The sequence below is a fragment of the Panthera tigris genome, chromosome C1 (assembly GCF_018350195.1).
Source record: "Panthera tigris isolate Pti1 chromosome C1, P.tigris_Pti1_mat1.1, whole genome shotgun sequence".
NCBI classification, from domain to species: domain Eukaryota; kingdom Metazoa; phylum Chordata; class Mammalia; order Carnivora; family Felidae; genus Panthera; species Panthera tigris.
In genome coordinates, this window is record NC_056667.1 from 141,276,787 (window position 1) to 141,282,786 (window position 6,000).

The 6,000-nt window shown below is 42.0% G+C and overlaps 1 protein-coding gene across 5 annotated transcripts in view; it reads right to left on the bottom strand.

The window, feature by feature from the left end:
• CACNB4 (calcium voltage-gated channel auxiliary subunit beta 4) overlaps window positions 1-5,382 on the bottom strand; it is a 175,079-nt gene extending 169,697 nt beyond the window's left edge. For all 5 annotated transcript variants that reach the window (XM_042994442.1, XM_042994440.1, XM_042994443.1 and 2 more), the window contains exon 1: window positions 5,319-5,382. The gene's annotated coding sequence lies outside the window, so the exon portion shown is untranslated. The remainder of the gene's footprint in view (window positions 1-5,318) is intronic.
• Between the last annotated feature and the right edge of the window lie 618 nt (window positions 5,383-6,000).

Below are 6,000 nucleotides of genomic sequence, written 5' to 3' on the forward strand. Positions count from 1 at the left end.
TTGTGACAAATGTGTCCTTTTAATGCAAGATGGTAGTAACAGAGGATATGGGGTGCGGGGTATATGTGAATTCTACCTTCACAATTTTTCTGTAAGTCTAAAACTACACTACAATAAAAAGTTTATTTAAAAGAGGGAGGCACAGAATAAGCAGGGCGTCAAAATGACAGCTACCGCAGTGTGGGAAGTAACATTTGTGTCATTAATTTCCTGTCATGGGATTGGTTGATACCAAAACCAAAATGTGTAATCAAAATGACATCTTTGCAGCACTGAGGAAAGATGGCCAGCAGCTGCTTGTCTTTGAATCTGACATCCGTCCAGCCTTTCTCTGCTGGGCCCGGGATGGGACACTAAAAAATATCCAAGCCACTGTCTTATCTGCCTTTTGTGGGTTGAAATGTACTTTCTTGAGATTAAAATCTAAGTTATGTCAATTCTTAGAAGAAAGCACTGATGTCGAGTCCGGAATGAAAGTCAAGTGCCACAGGGGGCTAAGTTTTACTGACAGGCTAATGAAGTTCAGGTGCTGCACTAACCCTTTACATAAGCTCATTCTCCCTAACTGAAACGATTCCTTTCTCTCTTAGCTCCTCAAAAAGCTTCTTCATTGAATCTGTCACATTTTGTTTATATCAAAATATTGACCTTAGGGAAGTAAACACCATTAAAATCAATTTGCAGTAAAACAATTAGTATAACTAGCAATAATAAAGATCACAGCTAGCTTCTTCACTGTACCGTATTTAAATTATGTGCCACAAAGGGGCGCCTGGCTGGTTCAGTTGGAGGAGCATGCAACTCTTGACCTTGGGGTCGTGAGTTCAAGCCCCACACTGGGCATAGAGCCTACTTAAAAAAATAAAAGAAAATAAAAAATACTGTGCCACATGCTTTACATGTATGATCTCATTTCATTTACTCTAAAGACCAATTCTATGAGGCAGGTGTTGTTATCTCCATGAGATACTTGTCACACACTTTTTAAAAATTTTATTTATTTATGGGTGCCTGGGTAGCTCAGTGGGTTAAGCATCTGACTTCAGCTCAGGTCATGATCTCACGGTTTGTGAGTTCGAGTCCCACTTTGGGTGAGCTCAAGCCCCACTCTGGGTGAACACAAGCCTCACTTTGGGTGAGCCCCACTTCTCTCTCTCTCTCTCTTTCTCTCTCCCCTACCCTGCCTTCACTGACTTGTACCCTCTCTCTCTCAAAACAAATTTATTTACTTAAGTAATCTCTGTACCCAACATGGGGCTTGAACTCATGACCCTGAGATCAAGAGTCACACACTCCACTGACTGACACTGACAGGTGCCCCCCTTGTTACACATTTTCAACCAGAGAGGAGAGATGGGTGTGACAACAGCACATGACAAAGAATTTGGGACTCACAATCACTGCAAATTCGGTGTGGCACAAGAATGAAGACACAGCCACCAAAAACCTGATATAGTATTGTCTGAATTAACAAATATTTAATACCAAAACAATGAGAAAAAAAAACATTTACTAAGAACAGATCATATGCCATAAACTGATGTTTGATTCTTCAAACATGTCATCCATTTATTGCTCCCAATTCCCCTTGGATGAAAGAATCATTGTCCTCATTTTACAAGATGAACAAACTCGAGGCTCAAAGATCAGAAAACAGCACACGGGTCACACAGCCAGCCTGTGGCAGAGCTGGATTCTGAGCCCAAGTGTGTCTGACGGCCAAGGTTGTGCCACTTCCATCAGGACCACTCTGCCCAGGCAACTGGCCCAGCCATGGCTGGAGTCTCACATTTATTCCAGACCTTGCACTATAAAAGGAAGGCTAGGGATCCAAGGGAACACAGCCCAAGGACAGCAACCAGAGAGAGAGGAAATGAAAACATTTTCCGTGAGAAATGGTGAGAGAAGAAACTTGGCCCCGAGGCAGGGAGACATATTTGAAGGACTCCCATGGAGGAAAAGGGATAGACATTCTGGGTGATCAAAGAAAGCAGAACTAGGGCTAAAGAAGGCCAGAAGTAGAAGGAGACAGATGTAGCTTCAATATGATGAAGACCGCAGAAGAATTATTCCACGAGAGTCACTGTCTCCTGGGGTAGTGAGGTCTGCATCCCAACAGGTGAGAGGCCACAAATGATATAGATGAACAGTGATCTAGAATTCCAGATAGAGGGGCACCTGGGTGGCTCAGTCGGTTGAGTGCCAGACTTCGGCTCAGGTCACAATCTCACCTCACGGTTCGTGGGTTCGAGCCCTGCGCTAGGCTCTGTGCTGACAGCTCAGAGCCTGGAGCCTGCTTCGGATTCTGTGTCTCCCTATCTCTCTGCCCCTTCTCTCTTTCTCTCTCTCAAAAATAAATAAATGTTACAATTCCAGATAGACTTTAAGATCCTTTCTAAATCTGAAACTCAGGACTCAGTTATCCTAATACAGAATTTTACCACAAGTCCGCTTACATAGAATATACATGCGCCATATAAGGATCACACATTTTCATAAAACATGTCTCATTCACACCAAAAATATTGAAGTCTTTGTGAGCACTTCAAACACATCATTATGAATATTAAATGTCATCAAGCAGAAGGTAGACAGAAATACCAGTGAGAAAATATATCAAGCTGCAAAAAATGAGCATGTGAAATGTGTCCTCAGGCCTGAGGGGGTCCATCGGCACAGGACCTAGTGAGCCACCATGATGGAATGCCTGGAGATTCACATAGCAGGGAGTCCCCAAAGAGGAGGCCAAATCAAGCACCAGGACCCTCAGAAAAGCATGCCCTAGGCACAAGACCCTTGCCCCCGCATACTGAAGACATCCTCTTTGAGTCTCTTCATGCAACCATTACTATGAAATCAGCAAGAATGTCAGGTTGTGATCACAAAGAGAACTCTGCAGCAAGGAGGCTCACCCTCCTATTTGCGTTACAGGACAGGCTGGTTGTTTCCTTCAGAAGGATGGAATCTTCACAGCAGACCTTTGACAGATTTCCTGACTTCACTCCACATTAGAGACTGTTTCAGGTCTCCTGGACCAATACTTCTCTTCCACTTGTCTCCCCATCTGTTCTGTAGGGAAATTCACTGGCTCAGCAAGTCAGGCCTTTTCTAACTAGTTGGGAAAACACTACACTATCCTGTGAGACAACATGATGTGGCAAACATCATCAACTCCTCATGTAAATAGTGAACCTAAATCATCAGTCTCAGTTGATATACCCAAAGAAGCTGGCAGGTCAATCGAGACCACTTAAGTTTTCTTCTGGGGCAGTATCACATGAAGGAAATGGTTCAGCCATATATTCACCTGGAATTAGTGATACACTGCCACCCCCACTGCCACAATTCCTAAGCACCCCTTGGTTGTTCAATGTTAATGAAGTATAGAATATATATCCCAACAAGCAACACACTATGGTTCAAAAAAAGTCCTTCTTGATCCAGTACAAGTCTCTTTCTAGATCCTTCTTCTTTCTGATGATTTGGGTGCAACCGAAAGAGTCATAATTCCATGGGGCACCTGGGTAGCTCAGGCGGTTAAGCGTCCGACTTCAGCTCAGGTCATGATCTCACGGTTCATGAGTTCAAGCCCCGCATCGGGCTCTGTGCTGACAGCTCAGAGCCTGGAGCCTGCTTTGGCTTCTGTGTCTTCCTCTCTCTCTGCCCCTCCCCTGCTCTCTCTCTCTCTCTCTCTCAAAAATAAACAAATATTAAAAAAATTAAGAATCATAATTCTAAAACAATATAGAAAAACTACTGCTGGAAAAATGTCTTATTGGCTATTTTCATTTCTTGAAGGTCCTGTGCCTCAGAGAACCAATTACAAAAACGTTTATGCAGTCACTGGGTTCCACTGTCAAAAATTAAAATGTTTAATTTAATTTAATTATCCAAAGTAACATTAATCCAAAAGATGAAAACAAATGGAAGAGAAAGTGCCTTAACCCAAGGTTGAATACACTGCTATCTTATATAAAGAGCTCATTTGTCAAAACCATGCAAACAAGTCTCCTAATTTGAGAGAGAAAAGAAGGCTAGGGGCGCCTGGGTGGCTTGGTCGGTTGAGCGTCCGACTTCGGCTCAGGTCATGATCTCACAGTCCGTGAGTTCGAGCCCCGCGTCGGGCTCTGTGCTGACAGCTCAGAGCCCGGAGCCTGTTTCAGATTCTGTGTCTCCCTCTCTCTGACCCTCCCCCATTCATGCTCTGTCTCTCTCTGTCTCAAAAATAAATAAACGTTAAAAAAAATTAAAAAAAAAAAAAAAAGAAAAGAAAAGAAGGCTAGACTTGGCACTAAGAGACCTGGTGTTAGTGCCCATTTGGCCACTAAATGGCTGCAAGGATTTCAGTAAGTCACAAATTCCTCATGGATCATTTTAACACACTCTCAAAATCTCTGATTATACCTTTATTCCCAACCATCAACATCCCTAAAAAAATCTACTATCCCAAGCTCTGATGTCCCTGTTGTGATGAATTTTATCACCATATGCACTGTTGGACATGGGGATGTTTTTTGTCCCTAACCTGTGGATTGAGGCCCAGACATGACATTTGCTGTAGATAATGAGTTGTGAGCAGAAAAGCATGTCACTTCTTGATAGAAGCTTTAAGTGTTACCATGCTCTCTTCTCTCTCTACCATAGAACTGACAAAGTCCCAGACAGGAGCAGCTCTGTCAACCCAGGTCCCAGAGTGAAGATGGCAGTGAATGGCAGGGAGAGAGAACTATAGCAAACCTGTGATGGTCAGGAAGCACAAATGAGAAATAAACTTTTGTTGTCGTAAGCCACTGAGGCTTTTCAGCGTGTTTGTTAGCACAGCAGAAACCAGCCAATCCTCACTGCTATATGTGCAATTGCCAAATCAGTTAGTCAACGCCTGCAGAAGAGTCGGGTCTTCGTGATCACAAGCTCCAATTTTAGAATTGTTTCAGACAGATACGTGCTAAAATACGTCTTTTACAAAACTTAGGCATTTACTCAAAAGCTTTTTCTTTAAGTTGCCACTAAAAATAGGTTGACTTGCTAACCTGGGAACTCTGTAACAGTGGCTCTTTCCTCTTACTAATTACTGTAGTATTAGTCAGAAAAGTCAAAAAATACATAGTGCATCTGTTATGAGCAACAGAGAAAAACATTAGCTATTCATAGCAAAATGAGCACTTTAGGGAGCCTTGAGATTCTCATTCAGAGATACAGGAAGAATTTAGGAATGTAGTACTACAACAACATTAAAATTACTAATGGCAAGAATAAGGAAAAAGACAAAAGTTCCATTTAGAAAATGTTTTGCACAGACGATATATTCCATAACTTACAGAAGGAATGAAACTTGCTTTTTTCCACTCTGAAGAGGCTTCTAAGATCCTATTTTGAATTCAGGTTGCCATGGAAACCAGTAGAATTCTGGATGGGACTCCATCATAATTGCTGCATAATTTGATGCACATAGAAGAACCCTCACTCACGGTCTCAACTTCAAACAAAGCCACAACTCTGCTGTGATTCCTTAGATGAGTCTCACAATTTGAGGCTAAAACATCTATAAAAATTAAGGCTCATGACAATGACACTCTTCCAAACTTATATCTATTTTCCTTGCAAAGAGGTAGGAGTAACTCAACATGACCATGACATACAGTTGTGTCACTTGAAGCCAGGTCATAACATGTCATGCATGGTATCAGGCATGTCTATGTATGTGTGTTCAGGCACAGGGGTGGCTGGGGAGAATATCTTTAGGTATAGCAGCAATCATATGCTTCAGAAAAACCACAAAAGCTATGACATAACCACTATACAAAAATATGTAGCAATAATAGCTAACATTTAGTGTGTGCTTTCTGTTTTTAATCCTGTTTTTATATTAATGCAACAACCTTATAAGGTAAGTACCATTGTCATCTCCATTTTATAGATAGGGAACGGGAAGCACAATCCATTTACACAGGTTGCCCAATATTAGATAGTAGTTAGAGGTAGAACCGGGATTTGAGCCCA